We start from the raw sequence: 25,989 nt of genomic DNA, 5'->3' as shown, positions 1-25,989 counted from the left end.
ACCGCCCAGAGCCGGAAAGCAGAACATCTTATGGAAGCACAATCGATATTGATGGGAGGGATGTTCGGATTTACGAGTTGATAGGAGATAGAATTAAGCATCAAGAGAAATTCAGATACGTCTTTTGGAACCTGAGAGGGGTATAAAAGATGGAACACATCAGTCAGGAGACAGTCGCGCCGAGGATTTGAAAAGTTGTTACGTGGCAGTACTACGTCTATTGGTAAAATTCTAGTGAAATAATCTAAGTGTTAAATTCTGAACAAGTACCTGGACTTAGAAAGTTTTGTAAAAAGTCTTAAATTCAGTTTCTAAATTCTGAAAACCCCACCAGTGAAGTTTTGTTAAATCAGTTTAATTTGGTTAAGCAGTGAAAATAAATATAATTTAAACTCAGTGATTAAAAGTGTTAAGTGAAGTGCAGAAAGTGATAACGGAATTAAGAATTTAATTAAAATTTAAAAATAATTATTTCATTCAAAGTGAAAACATTCAAATTAAATTTAAGAGTTTGTTATCGTTAAATTAAAGTGGATGTGCTCGTGAATTGATATTTAAAAATACATTATAATTTTGTTTAAAATTATTAATAGTAAATACTCCATCTTAGGTTAAAAGAAACACAAAAACAAAAAAAAAGGATTCGATAATAATAAACGTTAAACCTTTGTTCTAAAATTAATAGTAAGAGGAAAAAAAAATAATTTATTAAGAAGTTAATTAAAAGTTTGCACAATTCGGAATAAATTTTCTTATAAAAATATATAAAAAGAAATTTAGAATTAATAAATTGTTCAATTAAAATCCATCGTGCGTATAGCGACAGTGTTAAAAGTGTTTGTCGTTCTAACCAGAATTTTAATCATCAGTCTATCATTTCGAAAAAGAATTTGAAACAGCTATCATTCAAAAGCCTAAACTAGAAAGGTGTTATTAAATCAACGGGTTTTCTGGATTAGGATTTCGTTCGAAGGAAAATTAAATATCAGCTAATTTATACGATTCAAGCGAGAATAAAATATTAAATAGGAATAAATAGTCGAAAAGATTTATTTTGAAATTAGTTGAAAAATACAATTAATTAGGTAGGATTTCTTCATCAAGGTTGTTGTGTACTACCCGACCGGAAATACCTTGACGGGGGGTAAGTTTTCCTTTTATAAATAATTTTCAGGACCTAGGAGTGAGGAGATACAGCTGATTATGGTATATCAATTAAATTATTAAAAAAACAACAAAGCAAAGCATTACACATTAATATATGTATATTATGTATTTATTTATATAAAATAAAATAATATATTGTATATAAAGAATATATATATGAGTAATGTAATTATATATATGTATTTTATTTATTAATCGAAGCATCGAAATGGTAGCGATTTTTAATACCTACCCGAGGACATATCTATATTATTGAAAAAGAAAATATGTATTTATTAATATTCCAGACTATGTAGAATCATATATTTTATATTTATTTATTAATATATGTACTCTTAGTTAACATATTTTGATAATCGAGATATGTGTACTTATATATGTATATTTATTCTTCAATTAAACCTAGTAAGTTTACTAAATTCGGAAAATGAAAAATAGTTTAACTTCAATAAAGGAATTAAAAATATTTAAATTAATTACGCACAATAAACGGTAACAAAACTGAATCACAAAGAGGCACAAATGACTTCTAAGGAATTTTAAAATAAACAAATCTCACATTTAGGTTAGTGTGTCAGGAGATGTTTATATTATTTGTTTACAAAACAAGGATCACTGGAGAATTGGGTCAACCGCGTAGTTTGAAAACGACCTTGGCCATAATTAGTTAGTCACAAAGGATTTTATTAATTACCCGAAACAGCTGGAAGATGCGTGTTCCCAAATACTTATCAATCACAAACGATAATTGAAAAATCACGGGTTAGCCAGATTTATATCAAAAAATTACACGAAACATTTGAATACCATTGATTAGATAATCGCACAGTTTTTATTAGTTACCTGAAACAGCTGGAAGCTGCGTGCTTACAAATACTTATCATTCACAATCGACAATTGAAAAATCACGGGTTAGCCAGATTTATATCGAATAATTATACGAAACATTTGAATTTTATTGATTGGGTGCTCATACAAAACCCCATCAGTTGCCTGAGATATTTGAGGGTCGAGTACTCTCTAATGTGGCAATCAACCACTTGAAACAAATGGAAAATCACGGGATAGGATGAACAAAATTAATGTTGAACCCTGGAGGTAAAATTTAAAACAAATACAGTTCATCAATAGGAGGCAGTGGTCGCTCCTATAACAAGACCATTAACCAAATCAAATAGAGATGGCGATTCTCTTAAATAAAAACGTCAAAACCAAACAAACAAAAGCCTGGAGTTCGATAGCTCTCCAAAACAAACTATCAAATATGACTTTATTCTACTAGTATTTATTAGTATCACCTTATTAGTACGTATATATTCGGTTACCAGACCTAGAGCTTCGCAGAGTTCTTGGCGCGAGATCCGAGCTCGGGATGCGAGGTAGATAGCCTCGTATTGCGAGTTATAAACCTTTCCCAAACTGTATGTATACATATATTTATTCGTATGTACTGTTTACTGGAGAATGCGGACCTGCATACAGCTTGCATTTAGGTCGGTAGACCACTCTCGCATCCTCTTTTAAACGTGGAATGAGGATTCACGACCCGTAAGTCCACACCAACCGTGAGTATATGATTGTATATAGGACGAAACCGGTTCGCCCTAAGTAAATTGTAGTCCAAGGAGGGGTCGGAATTTGGGGGTATCGAGACCCGAGGGGAAACTTGAATGCAGTACATGATGACGTGGAAGGCTCTTTGGGACGCGATAACTTAGGTATCAATCAAAGAGCCGTGTCAAAGGATTGTGCAAATTTCTTGTTGACTCACGATCATCTCGTTTACTTGCAGGAGGATTTGGAGCCAAATTATGCCAGCAAATGGGCTATTCCGAGTTCGTCAAATATGCAATTAACTAATTACATTAACCTACTAAATCAATCTTTACATGTACCTTATAGCAGCAGAATCATAAAGGAGTGGCGCCACACAGACCCAAGAGTTTACCAAAATCAAATTTACTAACAATTAACCATTTGAGTTATATTTAATTACTTGTCCAAATAAACATGTATAATATCTTTTATCAGCGTTTAACTACGACTTTGTTAGGGTGCAGGGAATCTGAATAATTACAATAGGAAAGTTAGCTCATCCAGAGAATTCATTTAAGTCTAGGTTTGCAATGGAAAGACCAATAAAATTGTGAAACTCAACACCTCGATCAGAACCAAGGGGGTTACCACAAAATGAAGGTAATTAAAATCCTATATCATAAATCAAAAAAATTACACAACGTTTGATGGAATTTAATTACAATATAAATACGGGTATATTTGCGTTCAAGATCGTAAATAACGTATTAATTAGTTAAGTACATATGTCTATAAAGATATATAGTACAAGAGAGCTTTAAGTAGCTTTCTGTAGATATCAAAGAAAAGGGTCCAATTTTCATGGAGGCTTATGTGTTGTAGGGGAGGAATTTTCCATCCCTGCGAACACATATGCAAAGCCTTAGAGAAAAAATTAAATATCGGTCATAGCCAAGAGAGAAGAAAATTTTATATTGTTTTAAACAAATAAAAATAAAAGAAAATGGTGAAAAGAGAGAAAAAAAACAAAGTTATTGGTCAACCTATTGCAAAAACGGAGAAAATAATAATAATAAATAGGACGAAATTAATTAAGGAGTTAAAAAAAAAAAAAATTTTATCAGAAAAGTGCGACATTACATAAATATACAGTAAAATTTAAAAATAATAATAGATTAACGTAAACAAACAATAATCCAAAAAGAAAGTGTTAACGAATAAATCTTATAATACAAAAAGTGTCCTTATAAATAAAAATGTGTTAATTCAAATGACCGTGAACTTTAGAGTCAATAAAAATACCTTTCATACGATAATATAAACAATATGAAAGAAGTAGGTTAATGATGTCATTCACTCGAGAGGAATGCGTTCCGTAAACAAAAACATTGTTTATGTTTAGGGTTCATCGAACAAATCGGAATGTTGATATAAAGCAAGTTTAATAAACAGACAAACCCGAAAAACATCGAACTTATTGGGACAACAAAGAACATCTAAAAATTGATAAGATAAACATCGAGATTTTAAAAGTCGGAAACATCGTTGAATAATACGTATCACTCCGAGGAACAAAAAATTAAAATAACAAACGTCGAGATTAAATAAACAATGACACAAAACGAGATAGCTGGAACAAATATAACATAAACATTGCAATCGGATATCGTGGAGTATTAACGTAAACAATTATTGTTTATCTTATATCCGAAAATACAGACCAGCGGCGGTCTGTGGTAACTTAACAAATTATTCACAAAGTTAGGAAAAGAAATTATTATTTTTATCGCTAGACATTCGACAGAATTATTAGAAGATGAGAAAGGTTTAGAGATATTAAATTGATTAATGTTTTACAACACCCAATGTACCTTACTAGATATCATTGGTTTTGCAAAAAAAATAATTACGAAAAATATAAAATTGATTAATATCAATTGATTAACAAAAAAAAAAATATTTTTTTTTGATTAACATCAATATCATTATAAAACAAAAGAAAAACAATTATTTTGAGATGTTGGGGTGTAATCTATTATGATCATGTTGTAACATAATAAATAGCGGAAATATTACACCCATATCATGTGATAGATAGATCTATAATAACAATAATCAAAATAGAAAAGTGTAATTGTATTACATCATAGTTAATCATTAGGACCACGTGTTAGATTCAAATGGTCGCGCTACGTGCCGCCAATGTAGATACTTGTTGTCAGGATCACAAATCTCGATAAACGACAGAGACATTAATGAGGGTGAAACATTTGATGTTTTGTTTTGTGAGGTAAGATTAATCTTACATAATATAATTTACCATATAAACGGGTAAGTTGAAATAACGTAAGATTTACTCATGATAATTTTGTTGACATTCGGATCAGGTTGTTGACTATTAAGACATATTTTAAGACACGGAGAACCCAGTCAATGGATTCGATAAAGAATTCAAGTATAGGCCAAACAAATAAACGTTGTTTTGAAAAGACAAAGTGTTAGTTGAGAATTCGAGTTTCAATTTCAAAGAAAAAAAAACAATTCAGAGTCGGCTCGAGATTTTTAATGTCGTTGACGAATGTTTATGATGGGATATATATATGTGTATATATATACCTATTTAAAGGAAATTCATGTTAGGCATTGCAAAAAAATCATAATAGATTTTACAAATTTTGCAAATTGAATATGGATTTTGCAAATTGGAAATAGATTTTGACGAATCAGGTGATGAAATACAAGAAAAAAAAAATCTAGAAAAACAAAAAAAATAGAAAAACGAGAAGGGAAATATTGTTACCAGAGAACTGCGAAATAGTGTAGTGATATTAAAAATAAAATAGATCAATAAATAAAATATAAATAAAAGTGAAAAAGTGCTCGCATGCAACAGACTGCGTTACGTAAACAAACGAAAGCAATTAAACACGATTCATTATGACGGGACAGTGACCTCACAAAATAGGACTCATATTGTTTATAAAACTAACCCTCGCGCCTTTGAGAATATAAACAAAGTAAGAAATTTACGACTTGGATTCAACGCGAAGGAATTTTAAACGTAAACCAACTTGGTCCTTCATGAACGAACGGGTGACACATTAAGATAAACAAAACGAAAAAGGATAAGATAAAAGTGATATCCAGATGAAACGAAGGACAACGTAAATAATCCTTATAGATAAGGATAAACATTGGATAAAGATAAAAGATAAATTATGATTTATCTAACGGGATAAAAGTGTTAGGATTTGCGGACACTTATTATGAAATACAAATATCGGAGCTTAAATCAAGTATAGATCAAACAAATAAGCGTTGTTTTGAAACAACAAAAGTGTTAGTTGTGATTTCAACTTTCAATTTCAAAGAAAAATTACAATTCAGACGGCACCGAGATAAGCCACTTGACAGTGAATGAAAATAAATAAAATGGTCTAGACAAGTAATAAACGGAAGCGCGTAGAATTGGAATTTGCAGCAACTGATAACACGGAGCAGGGGTACTCAACAGTTTGGAATTGAAAAAAAAAAAAAAAAAAAAAAAAATTTTTCATTAAAGAAAAAAAAGATTGAAGAATAAAACGTCAAGAAACGCTTGTTGTGAAGAGGGAGGTCTTAGTCCAACCAGGTTGAGGACCACCTAAACACGCGAGTCGAGGGGCGTGTTTTTTCCCAGAAAAAAAAAAGAGATTAATTTTGAGTTTATCAAAATTAGAGAAAATTCCATAAAATAAAATCTACGCGAAAAGAAAATAGAAAATACAATGTGATTCAAAGTCAAGGTTGTTGACAATCCAAACAGAATGGAAAGAGAGATAGGGAATAACAGAATGAGGGGGGGAGAAAGGAAATAACAGAATGGAAAGAGAGATAGGGAATAACAGAATGAGGGGGGGGGAGAAAGGAAATAACAGAATGGAAAGAGAGATAGGGAATAACAGAATGAGGGGGGGGGGAGAAAGGAAATAACAGAATGGAGAGAGAGATAGGGAATGATAGAGTGAGGTAGAGAAAGGAAATAACAGAAAGTGATGTTCGAAATGTCAGTTTTTGAGCTTACACACAATTACTTGAACTTAATTGAGATATATTCATGGTTTGTACACAATAAGTACAATTAGATTACTTTTTTGTAGGTTAGTTCGCCTCGCACGCCATTAGGGAACCAATAATTCAGTTGAAAAAAAAAACAGCCATTGAAGGACAACATGGCAAAAAATGTATAATCATGTAATTTTTAATGATGTACAAAACATTATAAATTATATACATTTCCTAGGCCAGATAATATTTTGCATTGATTTACGAACCAATCAATGGGTTGTTCATTCGTCTGAAACGAAATTGCGCAATTTATCACCAACTTGAAAGCTAATCTTAAAAGTTTGTGACTGCTCTGATTTCTCTTTGTTTGGAAATCTTGGAGACAGGGTGTGAGATAGAGGTCAAACCTTACTTTTAAAAGTTATTAAATAATTATAATTTTATTTTCAATTACTTCTATAATGTATTTTCAACAGCAAGTTTAGGTAAATCATTTTAAAGAAATCTTGGATAGCGGTTGACGTACTGGATGGATCAGAAAACAATTTTTTTTATGAAGATTAAGAATGAAAAAAAAACGTCAAAATACACTGCCAAAAGTATGTCGAAAATAATTTAAACGGAATTGATAAATACCGCTACGCACCCGGTGTGTTTGGGTATTTGCTGGCTAAGTAGGGAATGGGGGAGGGTTCCGAACTAGTTCGAAAACTTTTTTGAACATTCGATAATATTGATGTGCACCAATATATTCAAACGTACATTCTTTAAAATGTTTTTCCGAGACTTTTTTTACAGTGTAATAATAAATAATAAGAATATTTGTATGATTTGTACAGTACCGTTTTTGTAAAAAATCAATCTGTTTTATTTTTTTAAATTACCGGCAACCCGGGCGTTTATTGCAATAACACAATCATAGTCACAAACATGAAAGTAACCCGCCTCACTAGAAGATTTCTGTTTTGAGGCGGGTACAAATTATTATTGGCGGGTACCATATTGTTGGGCAGCATTTTGAGGCGGGTTAAGGTAGGGGTGTAGGAATGGACTTATGTATGCGGTTTTTGGAGAGGCCCACATTACATGAAGGAGGAAAAAAAATGGCGGTAGCTCGTTCCATATACGAGCCGACTTCACAAAAACGTCGAAGAAACGACCCGTTCTCATGAAGCCAACATCAACTGTGACCGGGTGCTCCACTCGTGTCCGTCAAGTTTCATGCACGTGCACTGGGGATCAACGTTACTATCTCCATAGAGCAGGCTCCATTAAATTACTAGTAGAAAAGTGTCAGTGCATAAGAGATGGCAATTTGTCTGTTAACAACGGATCGTATTATTTTTATTTAGTGGTTCTCTATTTAAATTGCTCTGAACAACCTCTATATATAACTCAAATTCAATCGGAGAGTTTTCAATTTTGTTGGCAATACATTCAATAGGCTTACAGATGCCAAAAAAGCTCACGCAATCGAAAAAAGCAATCACAAAAACCATTTTCACGTTATTTCTATGATATGAGTCATTTTTAAAAACTGTTCTTACAATTTTTATCATTCGTAACATATTTTGAAAGGTAGGTACTCCAAACCAATGTCACATTCAAATAAAATTGAAGAAATTTCGGTGCCTATCGACTAAAATACTCAAGATGAGCTCTGAAGAACAGAAAAATTGCTGTGCGTTTTGTGCTTGAAATTTCAACATTAACGTGATTTTCAGCTATTTATTTACGTCTCCATTTATGAAATACTTATTTGACTTTAAAAATATAATAAAATCAAACAAGTTTATCATATAAATATTAATTAACAAACAAAGCAGAGTTGAAATCTAAAGTTCGAAAATTCCTGAACGAAGGAAAAAAAATAGATACCCTCACAAGAGAGAAAATTTTCAAATTAGTGCTGTTACCTGTCGTCAATCAATCATAAAAAAATGATCCTAAATCTATAGAAATTATTTCAGATGAGAATGGTAAAATTTAGATTAGTTTCACTGCGTAGTTCCACAGCTTTTATGGATTTTACGGTACGCCGCCGATATATTCTACAGAAGGCTTCCATGAATTTACCTGACTGGAATCAAAGATACGGCATCTTCTTATACGAATTCACAGTGTGAAAATGATAACTTTGCAGTCAGTGGAGTTGACACTGTAGATATTAGAAATGCCAGTGCAAAATAAATCCCTAGAAATGGGCAGTTTTCTGAATGTAAAACAGGCATTCCCAGGTAACGAAGAAACTGACGGTATTTCCTCTTAAACTAGTCCCAGCGAGAGATTGTACGTGATATCATCGTTTTAGTATCTTCTGTATTTTTGTTTTCAAACAAGACGAGTGATAAGAAAGTGGAGGAACGTCGATGACATCCGTATGAATTCTCGCTGGGACTATTTTACCGCTATATCAGGTGGAGCATAAGGAAAATGTTACGAGGACTAAGCAGATGATCGAATTTAACTGATCTGCTATTTTTAGAACATTATACTACGGGGTATTAAGAAAAATCCTGCCTACTTTAACCATTGCTTTCTGACAGTATTTGGCGCTAAAAATGAAAATGGTATTTTGCTCTCTGGTGTCATTTTTGGTTGCTTTTTTTAAATTATACAATTTTTTTTCCTTTTACATGTCGCCACTAGTCAACAAATTGATTTAAAAAACATAAATTTATTTACTGCACTTCATCAGTACGAACATAAAAATATAGAAATATTTAACATGTTTACTTTTTTGTGGGTATTTGCACTTCTGATTCGTGAATTATCGATCCTTCATATGAATTAATTACATAGGTCAATCATTGCCAAAACTCTCAAAATATCCTTGCTATCTGTGCTTTCGTTTTTGTATGGTTTATTATTTGTGACAAAGTCATCAAATGGCCACTAAGCGCCATTTTGTTTTTTTGATAGTTGAAAGCTTCCCGTTAAATATCGATTATATTATATATTGAAACAACTCATCAAATTTAAATGTTAATGTTCAAGTACTGTGAAACCACCGTCCCTTGATGAAATAGTTACTGAATTTGAATAGAACTTTCAAAGAACTTGAAATTGATTGTTGTTCAGCTTGTCAGCTTATAAAAATTACGGTAAAAAGCTGAAACGCAACTAGGATCGGCGTTTAACGGGGGCCTTTCAAATGTTAAAATTTCTGCGAAACAAATGGGCCTTTGCTTTTAACGTTGATTTTCTGTTCACCTGCAAAGATATCATTTTTAAGCTGTACACTGTACAGTGTATGCTAAGCTTCTACGAGTTCACTTGACTGGCAACAATACGATGAGGGATTGTCTCTCATGTAGGTTAGTAAAATTCAAGATGGCGTCTCCTAGAGGGGGTTTGCTGGCTGGTTCGCTATAAGACTTAGACATAGACATAAGACGCAAAGCGCAAGTCTCGAGATGGTCTGAGAGGTCAAGATTTATCATTTTGTATTATTTATCGGAGCGTGTTGTGGTGAACTATAAGGAGTTTATATTCAGTGAAATAAATTTGCATAGATACACACACAGATTGAGATGGAAAGTGATTGATGTTTTTTTTAGTTAGATGTAAAGCACAGGTAGGAACTAATTTTCCTACTTTGTTTCCGTCCTGAGTCAAATGGCGGCTAATAAAATGATTTTTTGTTAAATTATCTCTTCACTATTTTTTACGTGAAATCCCAAATGTTCCCAACCATCTGAAATCTAATATGTTGTGAGGCTAGAGGTAGTAGGGAAGAGAGGGAGATGGGCTTGTTACAAACATGGCTAAAACCATTTTAAGCAACGTTTTGATTCTGAAAGTGCTCCTTTCCCAAGGCGATCCTCAATTTTTTACCACTTTGAAACGTGTCAAAAATATTATTTTATCTGAATATATTAGTAGAAATAACACAAACCAATCAACAAAATTTTACTTGCGCAAGCCAGGATTTTAACCCGCGACCTCCGGATTTGTAGCCAAGGATTTACTCAACCACAGAGGCCGTCTTAAAGACACCCATAGCACTCATATTTTTTCACAGCTGAGGCACTTGCTAACAGCCGCTGCCGCATTTTCTGTAACTGTCCCCTTAGTGTAGAAGTTAATTTGAGTCGCGAGGGCCAAAAAATGAAATAATGAAGATTTTCTCATTTAATGAGCGCGCATTCTAGTCTCTGGATAAAATGGATCTGTATATCCTTGGTATGGCGGGAGCCTGCATCAACAGCGTCTAAATAATTATTATTTGACCTGCTCTAAACACACATCAAACAGTTATTTTGCATTATATGTAGTTGACATGAACTTATCACATTGTTACCTCATTCATAATCATAGATAAATAATTCTGTTTGTACGGGAATTTTGGTATCTTAGACTCAAACCGATACCTGTAATTAAGACTTGGTAAACTTCTGTGAACATCGTGAAATTCCACTAACTGCAAGTATTCACGCATATACTTGCGAATTCTGTATATGACCTTTGGGCAGTTGCCCGGCTGTAATAATTAATTCGTCGTAAGATTAACATTGGATTCTCGCTCGGTGATCGCACTGCTTAAGTTGTAAGTTATCGCAATTCTCAACGCAAGGAGAAACTAATATTACAATGGTGATTAGAGCCAACTAAGGGAAGAAATATGATGTGAAAGTAGGGTTGCCAGATGGTTCAGATAAAAAAAATAAACATTTTTTATCAAAGGGTCCCCATTTGATATTTTTTGTACAATTTGTCGAAAATCGAAGGGTCCTCTGATAATCATAAACTCCTTTGATTTTGGGCAAAATACACAGAGAAAATGACTTGAAAATTTTTTGAACTTAATTTTTTAAGGTGAACACAATGAAACACTGTAAACATTAAAACTTATATTCATTATTGCTATTGGCAAAGGTAAAATCACTTTTTAACATTTTTGCCACTAGATGCTACTGCTTTAAATAATCGTTTATTGCATGAAATTGTATCTTTAAATTCAGTGCAACTGACATTTAAATTGATGAAAACATATAATTCGCTATTTACGGTATTCACACCTAGTAGATTTCTTTCGTCAGTCCATACATTACCCATTACAATAAAATCTTTTTCTACGAATGCATTGGAAACGGGGAAAACTGCACAGATATTGTACCATTTTCAACAGATTTGAGCAAGTCTTGCTACCACCCGCCAGAATCGCTCACAGCTTTTGCTCTGTAAATTATCTCGTGAGTGAGGTATATATGTCACGTATTAAAAAAAAAACCGGACATTCTATTGTCCGGTTTTCCAAAATTTTCTAGACCGGAAAGCCGTTCAAAAAACCGTACTGTCCGGTCCAAAACCGGACATCTGGCAACCCTATGTGTAAGCCTTATTAACGTTTTTATTGAGGTCTTGAGTCTGGGTCGCTCATTGCAGTTTTTTTGTTCCAACACACATACCCGCATTTCTTTCTCCTTTAAAAATCATCGACTATTAAGACATCTTGTTGATTTTATGAACTTTAGTCTCCTACTTCTCTTTTGAGGTAACCTAATAAAAAATAGCCAATAATGATCACACGAAACATTTGAAGGTTACTACTAATAAATTACCATGATATTTTCTTACAAACGTTATCTACTGTACAAGAATTGCCAATTTTAAGAAGAAGGAGATAATATGACATCGTTGTCAAATCCCAGAAAGGGGTCGGAGTAAAGTTAAATCATTATAATATCAACAGGACATTAATCTTCCCCCAATCTCCTTAAAGGCGATACCCACTTCATTTATCTACTCGATTATCCGAAATAATTTGCTGAATATTAACAGAAACCTTTTTGTATTGTTAGCAAGGCGAATGAATAAGAGTGTTTCCTGGAACCCTGGTTACCTTTCAGATTAAAGGTTTATCTTAGTATTTTGCAGCACGATCTGTTTGATCTTTCGAATTACAATTTCATACCTACATAACAAGTAAAAAGCATTTGATACTACCGCGCGGGGAATCTCTCGCACTCTTTTTTTCTGAGCAAAGTAGCTAGAGTTAAATAAGAAAATTTGTAATTTTATAAATAGAATTATAAATAGAATTGCAATTCCACCTACATGCGCCAAACCTGGAGGGCGATTCCCGTTCAAAAGCAACGAATCGTGCAACTAATAAGCGATTCACGATATTTCCATATTCTTAATGTTTCGATTTTGGAGAGACCTAGTAAAAAATCCTAAAAAAGCGTGGTTAAGAGCATGTAGGAAATTATTAAGAGATTGTTTGAAAACACAACTTGGTGGAATATAATCAAGTGACTCAAAGTTTATAATTAAAAATGAAAAAAAAAATTACATTACATTTTAATCAATGTTTGCTTTATTTTTAAATAACATAAATACGCCATTTATCGAAGACTAGCTCACGTGGTTTCGGCGTTGCTCGACTTTTCTCTACTTTCAATAAATATATAAATATAGTATCCGTGTATTATACATATAAACCTTCTGTAAGAAATTCTCTAAATCAGGGGTGTCCAAAATAGATGGGACCCAGGGCCAATAAAAAAGACTAAATACATTGGTGGGCCGCAAAATATTTATAAAAATAAAATACTGGTAATAATACGTAATATCGTTATTTTATTATTTACTTTTTCATTAATTTGTCTTTTACAATTCTGTCAACATCAACCTCAATACTAGTGGTAGCTAGGCGCAGTGCATGTTTAAGTGAAGTATCTGTCAATGAAGACCTGTATTTCGATTTAATAAACTTCATTGTTGAATATGCACTTTCACAAAGGTAGGTACTGCCCATCATCGAGCCCATTTTTTGCCCGAAATTCGTCAGTTTCGGGAAACGTTCAGCGAGGAGCTTAAAAAAATCAATTCCTGTTTCTGTTCTGCCCTTTGTTACGTAATACAAGTCACCCTATAAAAAGGATGCACACTAGCCTCACTTTCCCCTCGCAGCTAGTCGCGGCGTGTTCAACACAGCACCACGTGATCGGCACGGACCACCCAGGGTGCTCGCAGCTCAACACGGGCCGACCCCCGCCGCGCTTCTGCAGTCCAGAACCGACCTTGGTCATAGCAGCATTGTCGCTCGCGAAGGCAAAAACTACTCGCGAACATGACTTGCATAATTACGCGATAACGGACGCGATCTCGTTCCAGTTTCCTAACTAGATGCATTTCGCTATCAATTTCCAATCATGATTATTATCTCGGCTCGAACTAAACTCAATGGAGTCCCGTTTCCGTGTAAAATCCCGAGTGCATATCATCACCTCAACAGTCCCGTGGCCTCTGAGCGCGGGAAGACCTGGTCAACATGATGTACCATACCACATCTCAAGGCGAATCGTAAGCTTTCAACCTATCCCCTTTCTTGTGTTCAATTCTTGTAACTTCATGTAGAATCCACGCTTCATCCGGTCGTCGTCAATTTAGAGAAGAGAGTAGAGAGATCTATGTCAACCCTGTAATTTCTCGAGATGATTAATATACCTTGTGCCTTTCTACTCTTGTGTAATTATTGTGTGTTAACCTGTCCGACCTCCTAACCGATGGACGAGCTGATGACTAAAGGAACTGCCTACCCCTGATAGTACACGAGTTTCATCTGCCTACCTTTTTACTGAGCTTAGCCAACTAATTACCTGGTTCGATTCCGGTTTTACCATATCTTAGCACCTTGTAAAAGGGGTCTGATTGCAGATCACACAGTTCCAATTGATAATCAATCTTCACACTCGCAACTGCGATCGTTAATGGATGAGTAAAGAGAGCTATATCACTCTCAATTTTTTTTAAATCTGCAAAACGCCGCTCAAATTCGACGATTATTTCGTCCATGTATTTGAGGTGGTCCAAAAAATTACATTCTTCAAAATTTTTCATCTCTAAATAATGTTCTTTACAACTTGAAAAAAAAGAAAAATCATTTTGTTGTAGAGACGTTTTGAACAATTTCAGTTTACTTCTGAATCCATTCACATTTCCGTACATGTTGGCTATATTGAGGTTTTTACCTTGCAATTTTAAATTTAATTCATTCAAGTGTTGCGTCATATCAGTTAAAAACGCAAGATCAGCCAGAAACTGAGGATCTCGCATTTTATCTTGTAGTTCAGAAGTGTCAGATGATATCTCATTTTTTAGAAATAAAGGTATTTCTTTTCTTAAGGCGAAAAAGCGTTGCAAGCACTGGCCAGCACTTAGCCATCTGATTTCCGAATGCAATAGTAAATCTCCATAGTTTGCATCGATTTCACTTAAAAAGTCTCTAAATTTTCTATGTGTCAATGCCCTGTTTCCACCTCTAATCAAATTGGTTATCCTTATAACAACTTTCATAGCATTCATTTGACGCAAAGATTTTCCACACAAGGCTTCCTGATGTATAATACAATGCAACAACGGGCAATCGATGCCATTTTGTGTTAAAAGTCCCGCGAATCCTGTCACTGTCCCGGTCATAGCTTTTGCCCCATCGGTCACAATACAAGAACACTTATGAAATCCTCCATATTCTACTATAGTTTTGTTAACCGCTTCAAATATATCACTGCCTTTAGTTGTTCCATGAAATGGTATTAAATCCAGCATTTCTTCCGTGATTGTAAAATCTTTGGAAATGCAACGTATAAAGATTATTAATTGACTGACATCGGTCTGGTCGGTACTTTCATCCAAACATATTGAATAGTATTCGCAATCTACAAAGTAATCACATATTTTTTTGTAATATAATTACCCATGTCCTCTATTCGTCGCGCCACCGTTTGATGAGATAATGCAACAGATTCAAACTTTTCCGCTAATTTCGGCTGCATAAAGCGTTTAGCCATTTCAACTGCGCATTTTTTTATTAAAACTCCATCACTAAATGGTTTTTTTGCTCTGGCTAATTGTAATGAAACTTCATATGAGGCAGCCAAGCTTTGTTCATTCTCAGTACTTACTTTTGAAAACATACTTGTTTGCTGTATTAGTTTTTTTTTGTACTCAGCCACCATAACTTTTCTTGCTTCACCGACATGTTTTTTATACTTTTCTTCATGTAAAGAAGTATAGTGTCGCTTAACATTATATTCTTTACTTACAGATAAAACTTGCATACAAATCAAACACTGAATTTTATTGTTATTGTTGGAGATAAAGTAGTCTAACTCCCATTTCGCATTGAATGTACGATTTTCTTCACTTAACTTCCTCTTCTTTGTAGACATGATGAAAAGTTCAATATACTCAAACACAAAGCGAACAACGTAATACCAAACTTTAAAATAATGTAAAAGTCTTTAATAACCTGAGAGTAACCTTGCGCAATCAAAACTTTCATTGCGTTGAATGACAAGTGACAAACAAATGCCCAATGAACGATGCGCGGTAGGTACCTATTTTGAGTTCGGGGAATTCCCCGAATTCTCGAGTCAATAGTGATGTGAGCGACGTGATCGAACATACCCAAAACGTTTGAATTTCGTCGCGAGAAAAATAGTTTGCTCATTAATGTATTTAAAACTTCGAACAAAGAAGATAATGAACTAAAATCTGAATAATAATTGCTTTCATACAAAATGTGTGAAAGAAATAAATAAAGTAACTAAGTTAAAGCAATTATTAATTAAAATAAATATAGTTTAAAAAAACTAAAAAACACGCTTTTAAATAATATCGAACTAAAAACTTCAAAATAATTTTTAAAATAAGCTTAAAGCAATAATGAATGAAAAATGATAGTATTATTGTTAAAAAGCGTGGGCGCTTTGTGCCATATTTTTCGTATATCGTGCGCCCGACGCTTTTTCACAATAATACTATCATTTTTCATTCATTATTGCTTTAAGCTTATTTTAAAAATTATTTTGAAGTTTTTAGTTCGATATTATTTAAAAGCGTGTTTTTTAGTTTTTTTAAACTATATTTATTTTTCACTTTTTAGTTTCGTATGCTACAAAAGCGTGTTTTTTTAGTTTCTTTAAACTATATTTATTTAATGGTAGTTTCTTTATTACCGACTATGGTTCTAACAGGTAACTTTTATTCCGGAGAGGGAGCCTGAGAAACGGCTACCACTAGGGCCGAGGAAGGCAGCAGGAGAGTTACATACTAGCAAGCAAACAAGCAAGCAAGCAAGCAAACAAACATACAAGTGAAGTTAATATAAAAGCGTGTTAATAAAGTATTATTACATGCAGTGGATACACCTACAGACCTCTTTGTAGTCGGTGTAACCGAACCGGACTTTTTTTTGAAGTCGGTTAAAAAAAGGTTCAATGGGCCGCAATAATCTAAACCGCGGGCCGCATGCGGCCCGCGGGCCGTGGTTTGGAAAGCCCTGCTCTAAATGATAGTGAAAACCCAATCAAACTTTATTGCACAGTTTAGAACAAATTAAGCGCACAAACAGACAGACAGATATGATTTACGTTTTAAAGGTACTTACCTCGATGGATAGTAAAGACTGTTACACTTAAACTTCTAAAAGTGACGTTTGCCGTCAACTGTCACCGGTGTAGTTTGGGTTCGCTTATTAAATTTTGTCAATATTTTGAAGTGTACGAAATTATTTAAAATGAGGTAAGCAAATGCTATATGATGTAAGTAAAATCATATGCATATCATTTAGGTGCCTTCACCCCAGACTGAAACGGAATTAACAACATATTATGTCTGTGTACAATTATTTGCATTTATTAGCATTATTATGCAAAAAACAAGTCACTAATCAAGTTTATAGTCAATACATAGGATAATATTAAGTTTTGTGTTGTTAATAACTACGTACATATTGTTAATTGCCAAAACGTCACACTTCAATTAAGCCAATTCTTCGCGAATGTTAAGTAGAACGGGAATCACCATCCTGAACTCATGTATAATATTAAAAGCTGGATAAAAAGTAGAACTAAATAATCTTTTCCTATAATTGATACATCGTGTATGTATATCTAAATATCAAATATATAATATATGATATGTCTCTCCATATAGGTAAAGAAAAAAACTTGCACTAAAATCATTATATCCCATTCATCTCTATATTTTAGATACTATATTTTTTAATTAACAACCACTGTTTTATATGCATATATATTTTAACATTTGTTCCACACAGAAGACACTGGGGAAAAAACAACCCTCAGAGCTTCTGTCAACTTTGGGGATGCTGTGTGGGGGGTCTTTTTAGAGAAAGGAAGGAGAGGTAGTTCTGGGAAGTTTAGCCCAGACCCGTGAAAAATCACGATAGGTATAGTCTGATTTCTTGTAATACCAATTTTGAAAACGTCAATTGAAATCATCGGTCTCATTGGGATTTCCTTTTTATGTATTTTTGGGAGACCATACAGGGCAGGAGTTCTAGAGGCTTTTACAAAAAGCTTAGACCAATCCTCTTTCCTGATGCTAGAAGCTTTCACTAGTTCCCTTGTCTTTATGTCAATCTTGTTGGTGGGGTTGTTTTTAATCTTCTTATAGGTGCCTGAATCGCACAAGAGGTCTTCCATCTTCTTTGTGTAGTCTGCCGTATTAATCACGACAGTGGCATTTCCTTTATCGGCTGGCAGAACCAAGATTTCCTCATTGGCGCGTAATTCTTTTAGGGCCGTAAACTCTCCTTTCGTGATATTGGGGCGGGGTATTTCAGCCCTTTTCAAAATATGGCAAGTCTCTTTCCGGATGTCCTCTGCTTGCACCTCTGACATTTTGTGTAGTTTCGTCTAGGGCATACTGTATATAGGAAACCAACCCATACGAATCGGTACTTACACGCTGATTCGCACCACCACCCAGCGCAGAAGAGAGGACTTATCCATACATTGGTGACCCGAGCGACCAGAATATGCGAAGAACATAAAATCGGAGCGGAACTTACGAAGCTGACCGATGCACTGGAGCGTAACGGCTACCCAGCAAGTCAGACAAGGCAAATCATAAGAGCCAAATCTGCACCAAACGAAGACAGTTGAACAAGAGTCGAAAGGCTGTGCCTTCCTGCCTTATATGCACAATGTGACAGACAAAATTGCCAGGCTTTTGAGAAAGGAAAATATCAAGACTGTCTTCGGAACAACAACAAAGATACAGGACTTACTGAGGTCTGCAAAGACTAAGTTTCTTCTGGAAACAGATGGAGTGTATAAACTCAGCTGTTCCGGATGTGACAAGGTCTATGTAGGCCAGACAGAGCGGACTATCTCCAAAAGAATTTCAGAACACTTCAGAGCTTGTAAACTCGGCCACCCTGACAAATCGGCAATTGCCGAGCATTTGATTGACACCGGGCATTACTTTGGATTTGTTCCTGAAATCCTGGGGAGACCGAAAACTTATAGAGCACGGCTGATTACGGAGGCCATTGAAATTCATAAAAATCCCGTAAACATTAATAGAGACGATGGGGCTAAGCTTAATAGTTCTTGGTATCCGGTAATTGACGGATACACCAGAGCTAAACGAAGAAAACCACTTTAAATAAAAAAAATGATACGTTAATGTTAGCCCAGAGGGTTGGAGCTGGCAACACGGTATCACAACCTCATACTTAAGCTCACATTTTAACACAACCTCAAATAAGACATCTGCCCTGATGATGGACACTGCAATGCTGTCCGAAACGTTGGCTAAAGAAGGAGTTAGCGCAACACGGCATAATACCCCAAAAACAAATAACAAAAATACTTTTGGCCGTGAAAATCTTAAATCATATTAGAAATTTCCATACTTACATTGGCGTGTGTGAATTCGGTAGATAAAATAATGAACTACCAAGTTGGTTGCCGTTGAAAATTTTATGTTTATTCTCGTATTGCGGCGAGTTTTGGAAACACGGATAATTTCGTGACTCGAAAAATTTATGGCTTTACGGATTTGGTTAGAATTTATACTCGTTTCAGAAGAAGCCGCTTATACCTACATGAAAAATTTATATCACTGCCGTAGCAGGTTCAAAAAGCAATCCGGTTTATTGATTCTCTGTGGAAATTTTATATTTTATTAAGGTCTAAACAACATTTTTTACATATATATTTCATAATATATATTTGACTTGGTCCATGAAAAAGTAGTACCTATGAAGATTGGCTTCAGGAACAAAGGTATCTGGTTCTGATTATGAAATATATTTTTCGACCGATTCCCACCGATGTAAGTTTTTATATTTAAGTTTAATAAAAACAGTACCTTAAAGTTAAAATATTTTACGTAAAACGGTTTTAAACAAACAATAAATTTTTTTCAAACGAATATAGGATTTTTATTTTTCCAGACGATAAATTAGTAACATCCCAAGAGACTATTTTAGAAACACCCGAGCATTAAAAAATGTGTTTTTCAGAATGAATAAAAATAAGGCCCTCGGAAACATCAATTTTCTAGTTCTGCTAGAGCAAATTCGACCCTAGGTCTGTCCAATACGCCTGACCGCGCACCGAATATTTTGGTACACGCCTTCTTCACAAACGTCGTTTAGATTCTGACATTATTTTAGGTGTGTCATCTTTAATTTCTTACTACTTCACTTCATTCGCGAAATGAGAGCGATAATCTCACCAGTCTCACAAGTCCAGAGCGGTGTGAACAGTGTGTGATTTCTAAACAAAAAAACTTAACGTAGAAAAATTCAGAACAATTAAATCCAAATTTTTTTGATTTTATATAATTGTAATGATATGATTGTATGCTCAAAACTAAACCATAAATGTAAAGATGGTGACCTACAAATGTCACACGTGGGTACATGAAACGAAGCACTTACATATTTAACTATAATATTATTATTAGCAACATTAATAATGTGACTAGATGTAACCGTGCTTTGTCGGTATTTTCAAAGGAATTGAAAGACAAAGTACAACACAAAAGATCTCCTCACAAAAGAAAATCACAGAAGTGTTCACTTTATGCAATGTCGCAGTAAGTAATTCAACCACATTTCAAAGTGATAAAATAATATCCGTCTTACTCATGATAGATAATAATACGGAAGGATATGAATAGTTTAGTAGTAAACGTTACACATAATCACCCGCATGCGTACTGCGTATACCGGCCGTGATACTGTAGTATTAGTGGCCGACGAATTTTTAAACTGCCCGACCCCCAAGATCGCGGACTTTGTTAACAATCTGGTTGATTTGACAAATATCCATCGGTCGCACAGTGAAAATGTAAAAAAAACAGTAAAAACCCATTGGCAGCACTATCAGAGGAATATTTAAATCTAAATTTCGATTTACAAAAGCAAATACGGAACGCATAATCAAATTGGCCAAATTTCGGATCAATTTACAGCAGACCGGATCAATGATATCGCAAATGTCATCTGAAGAAGTGTGAAGTTAGCAAATAAACGCAAAATGCAAAAATGACCGTGTTTTTGAGAATTGGAACAAAGTGGTGCCGGTCTAAAAAAATATATTATGATTAAATATTTTAACCCGAGTAAATACGGCAGCCCTCACCGTATAGCTGTACCAGCACTGCAGCAGCGTATTAGAGAATCTTCATAAGTAAGAATGTATGTATATAATGCATATAAAGAAGTGGCATACATTGCTATTTTCCATGGGTGAGGTAAAATTATCCAGTTACTCGTTAACTAGGGTTAAATTATTTACGTTTGTATGTTTTCAGCATGGATAAAAACAATTTTCAGTGTTATAAAATAGTTAATAAATATTCAGATGAAGCATATAATTTGTGATGTGACGTTAAATAAAACAATGACTTCGTAACATCACTTTATTTTTTGTAATCTTGATAATTTTTTGTAACGAAAACTGGTCGGTAACAGTATATAAATTTAAAGGGATGTCGTTTTATTATTTAAATAGCTAGGGCCTTAGTAATAAAAGTGTTTTAAATTTTATACTGGTTAACAAACGTTTATCATACATAAATTGTCGATTTTCAGGTGTGTAAAATTAAAAACACGTTTATTAGTAGGGGGTTTAATGTTTACAACATGTGATTAGTTTCGAACAATTTTTCAAAAATTCTTGCCTTATTTTCACTCTCCACGTATAATTAAAATAATAGTTTATTCCAGAATGTATGCAGGGATAGTGCAATGCAATACATTCCATATTTTAAAATAACAAAAAAATCAGATAAATAATAAGAACAATGAAATAAACAAATAAGATTACATAGATAGGCACATAAAATAGAAACAGATGAAAAAGAAACCAAAGAAAAAAAAATTGGGAAAATAATTGAAAAATGTATGCAAGCAGCCGTCTATGTATGATATTTGATCATCTCCCGTCTTCAGAGGGCCATCAGGGGGGACTCCATCCAGGCAACCATGGCAGTAATGATTGTATCATGTGATTGGCGTAGTCTGCGCCCTAAACGTAATGTGGTGGCGGAGAAGAGCTCTGAAAGAGTGCACTCGTCCCTCTAGAAAAATTTCCGTAGCGCTGCAGTACCTCAGTAGGCGGAATAATTGGCGGTAAGCATTATTGTAAGCGACTTTTAGCTTATGCCATTGGATGCAGTGTAATCTTTCCACAGTTCTGACGTGTACAACTGTACAGCGAAGTGCAGAATGCGTTAAGGCGATGCCATACGTAGGAATGCAAAATCATGTGTTTTTGGTTTGAAAATTTGGTCGCCTAGGAATGTTTCAGATGCTTTTATTAAATACTGCGAGTAGAATACAACTTGGCCTTTAAAATAATCGAGTATTTTTTAGATAAGAGTTTTTATAAGCCCAGAAAAAAATAATGTATAAGGCCTATGAAAACTGCTTTAGAGTTCAAAATCTCCTACTTACGAACCCATTTTCGGTTATGATTTTATTGTATAATGTGGAAAATTAAGTAATTTATACAATGATCGGAAAAAAAATATTTGTGCCTGAACATCCACAAAATAAAATAAAAGGCACTTTTTGGCCATGTTTTTTTTCGTGCATAAATCAAAACAGGCGGATGGTGTTAAGTGGGAATTTAAACCTTATCGCCATCTACGTAAAGGTTGTTATTGATATCGGCTTATTATTTAGTTATTGATATCAATTTAAAATACTATACGACGTAGTGCATCGCCTTAAATAGTATCCTTTTGACGTTTGTACTGCAAAGGTGAAAACACCTTGACAGCACACCTGCTCTAACGGATATTGATCTTCTTTGTCTTTACGGAAAGACGATATGGGTACGGAAAGGATATGGATCCTCAAACTCTTTCAAGTCATTTGTGATAATATCCTGCTTTACGCCATGCCATTAAGGTAGAAACTACTCAGAAATACCTTTAAAAAGTTTTATGTCAAACTAACATACAGAGACAGAAATAAATATGTTTTCTTTTAATGTATGTAAATTGCTGCTGGTTTATTTATGAACCTAACACCGTTGTCTATTTGATAGAGTAAAATGCCTCGAATAAAAAGTAACATGACACCTTGAAAAGTGCTTGAAACGACATTTTTTTTACAAAGGTCCGTTTATTTTATTTCAGCGTGTCTACTGTGTTTTTATTTAAAGTAAAACAAAACACGTGTTTCAGAAAACAGGCAAGGAAATGTAGCAGGTTCTGCCGTCAGAGAACGTAAAACATGCTCCACGACACGTACACGTAGATATACTATAACTTGATTGAAGCTTACCTTGGAGGTAATGCTCGCTGACCCCGTAAATGTACTTACGACCCTCAAGTTAGTGAGTGCTTTCCCTTCTATCTGCGTACAAGTACCTACCACGTGCTTTACGGCGCTACACGTGAACGTTAAATCCGACAAAGTTCCACACAAATAGCTTTCAGATACTTTCGTAGGTAGATACCAATTATTTATACTCTTAATAAATTTGTTAGATAAGAATATGATTTATAAATATAACGCGGATAATATTACCTTTTAAGATCTGTAACTGGCATATATTTTTTTGTAAATATGTATAATTTGAATTTCTAAAACTATCATTTCCGAAGACTTAACCATATTTCGGTATAATTTTGTCAAACATTTTTGAAGTGAAACTTCTTTAGGCGCGTAATGGATTTTCGATGGACGGAGTAAAACCGAGTCAGGATCGACACGAAAATGCGGGTACCCCCACCACCGCTCACCGTTCACTGTCCCTCTCTCACCATATGCGCTTGTTGAGGTGGGGGAGCCGCTCACGAACGTTCTCTCTCTTCTCTTCTTTCCTCTCTCTCAGACACCAGCGAACTGCGCCACGCCAAGCATCAGCTGCTTGGTTAGTATACTGCGTCGTGAGTGTAATACGAGTGAAATACGTAATTGATTGTGGTTCATACGGTTTAACAAAAGAAGTTTCACTTCTGTCTTGCGTAGGCTTGACACACCCACTTTTTTTCTTTATCGGCCTCTTGTCATTTTTTTAGATACTTGAATGGTTATTTCAAAGCTCCGTACTTCACGACGGAAAACGTTAGCGAATTGCGCACGGCGAAAAATGAGTATTGCTGATTTATAAAAATCCTGTTAAAAAATCCATTTCCTAATAAACTATAGTACTTTCATAATATATCTGAAAACGTGTTCATGCAGCTGCGTTTATCCTGTTATTATATAGTGATGAAATGCGAACATAATTGTTTTTTTTAACAATTGTTCCTACATCTCAAAACCTGATTTGTGTTTTACTGATAGTTTATTAGGAATCTGTAAATTCATTAGTTAAAGCTTTTAGCGGGTTTACAAATAATTTTATATCAATACTGACGGCCCCTGTCTTCGAGGGATGAGGCTCTTGACTAGCAAGCCGAAGGTCGCGGGTTCAAATCCCGGCGTGCGCAAGTAAATTTAATTTGATTTATTTGTGTGTTTTCACAAATTATTCATGTAAAATAATACAATTCGCTGCACGTTTCAGAGTGAAATATACTCTCAGTATCACACTGGTGTAAGACCACCATTAAGAATTGAAATGTTGTTGGAAATAGATTTAGCCGTGTTTGGAGACTAGATTTTAATAACCAGGTACTCCCTTCCTTCCTCTCCCCGCCTCCTTTTCCTCCCCACTGCATTCAGCCTCACAATATACCCCAGTTGGGATGCCACAGTCTCATTGGCTCTAAATGGTAGAGAGCAGTTGGGGCTCTTGTGAAGTATTCATATAAAAAAATAATGAAGTTAGTACTAAAAATACTCAACGGAAAAGTTACTCAAATATCTCTGGTATTTTCCGTTATAGAGTTTTTAATGAGAAATACCGAACAGACTTTCTGCTTTATAGTTGAGATGTAACAAAAGATCTTATCGTTACTTGACCGTCAGAATGGCGGGCAACCACACTGGATTTGACTTTTTGATATTTAACCAGGTATTAAATGCTGTGTCTTTTAACGGGTCATGTCATTCACCTCTCTCCCAATATTTCAATATTTTTCGATGTTGTCATCAATTTGTTTGGTTGTCCACAAAAATGTCTTTATTCACAGACATTTTGTAGCAGGGTGGAAAAAATAAAAGGTTCATTTAGATTCTTGTAACGAGGGTAAAATAATTTAAACGAGCCTTGTTTGACAAAGCACTGTAATTCAATAAATATATGAATTATGTTTGAAATAAATCTCCATAAATTTTATTGAATTATTCCTACTGGACGTATTTTTAAGTGTTGTTTATTTTTTATTTTAATTTTTATTGTAGAAACAAACATACATAATTGCATAGAGGACAATAGTTATAAAGTTATACAAGTTTATTCAATAAGTGGTACCAATGACATATAAACATATATATATATAATACATTTTACTTAAGTTAAGTTAGTTAGTATGTTAGGGAAGGAGAGAGGTGTGTGTGTGAGTGTTTGTGTGCGAATTCAGTGTGCTAAATCGTATTTCTTAAATAGATTTATGGACATGTATTCAAGCAGAATGATGTTGTTAAGAGTAAAGAGTTATAAATATTGACGTAATATATTGCATTTAAAAAAAATTGTAGAGGTGGTGTAATGACTAAGGGGTAACATCAATATTGTTACTTCTGGTGATTATTGGTGCCCATTGGATTTGTATACTAAGAGCCCTACCTTAACCTCTTGGTTGTTTACCAGTTATATAAAATTTAAAACACGTGCGTAAGTAATTCTGCAAATGTTTTAAATAAACCAATCTGAGGTGATTTGCGCCATTGAGGTGATTTTCTCACGGAAACGGCCCTATATAAATAATCCAGTCATTAGTGAGGCACGTCTAAGAAACGTGAACTGTTATCACTTATTGAGTCTGTCTGTTTGTGCGCTTAGTACTTCTAAACTATGCTACGGTTTTTGATATATATACATTTTTTTTATTGTTCAAATTATA

The 25,989-nt window shown here is 34.3% G+C and overlaps 1 protein-coding gene across 1 annotated transcript in view; it reads left to right on the top strand.

Moving 5' to 3' along the window:
• Positions 1-25,989, top strand: part of Ac3 (Adenylate cyclase 3) — a 321,798-nt gene that overhangs the window by 166,616 nt on the left and 129,193 nt on the right. The window lies entirely within an intron of this gene.

Source organism: Hesperophylax consimilis, chromosome 4 (genome assembly GCF_061612785.1).
Source record: "Hesperophylax consimilis isolate HC1 chromosome 4, BYU_Hcon_1.0, whole genome shotgun sequence".
Taxonomy (NCBI): domain Eukaryota; kingdom Metazoa; phylum Arthropoda; class Insecta; order Trichoptera; family Limnephilidae; genus Hesperophylax; species Hesperophylax consimilis.
Note: the sequence above shows the minus strand (reverse complement) of the source record. Positions and strands in the feature narration are given on the sequence as shown.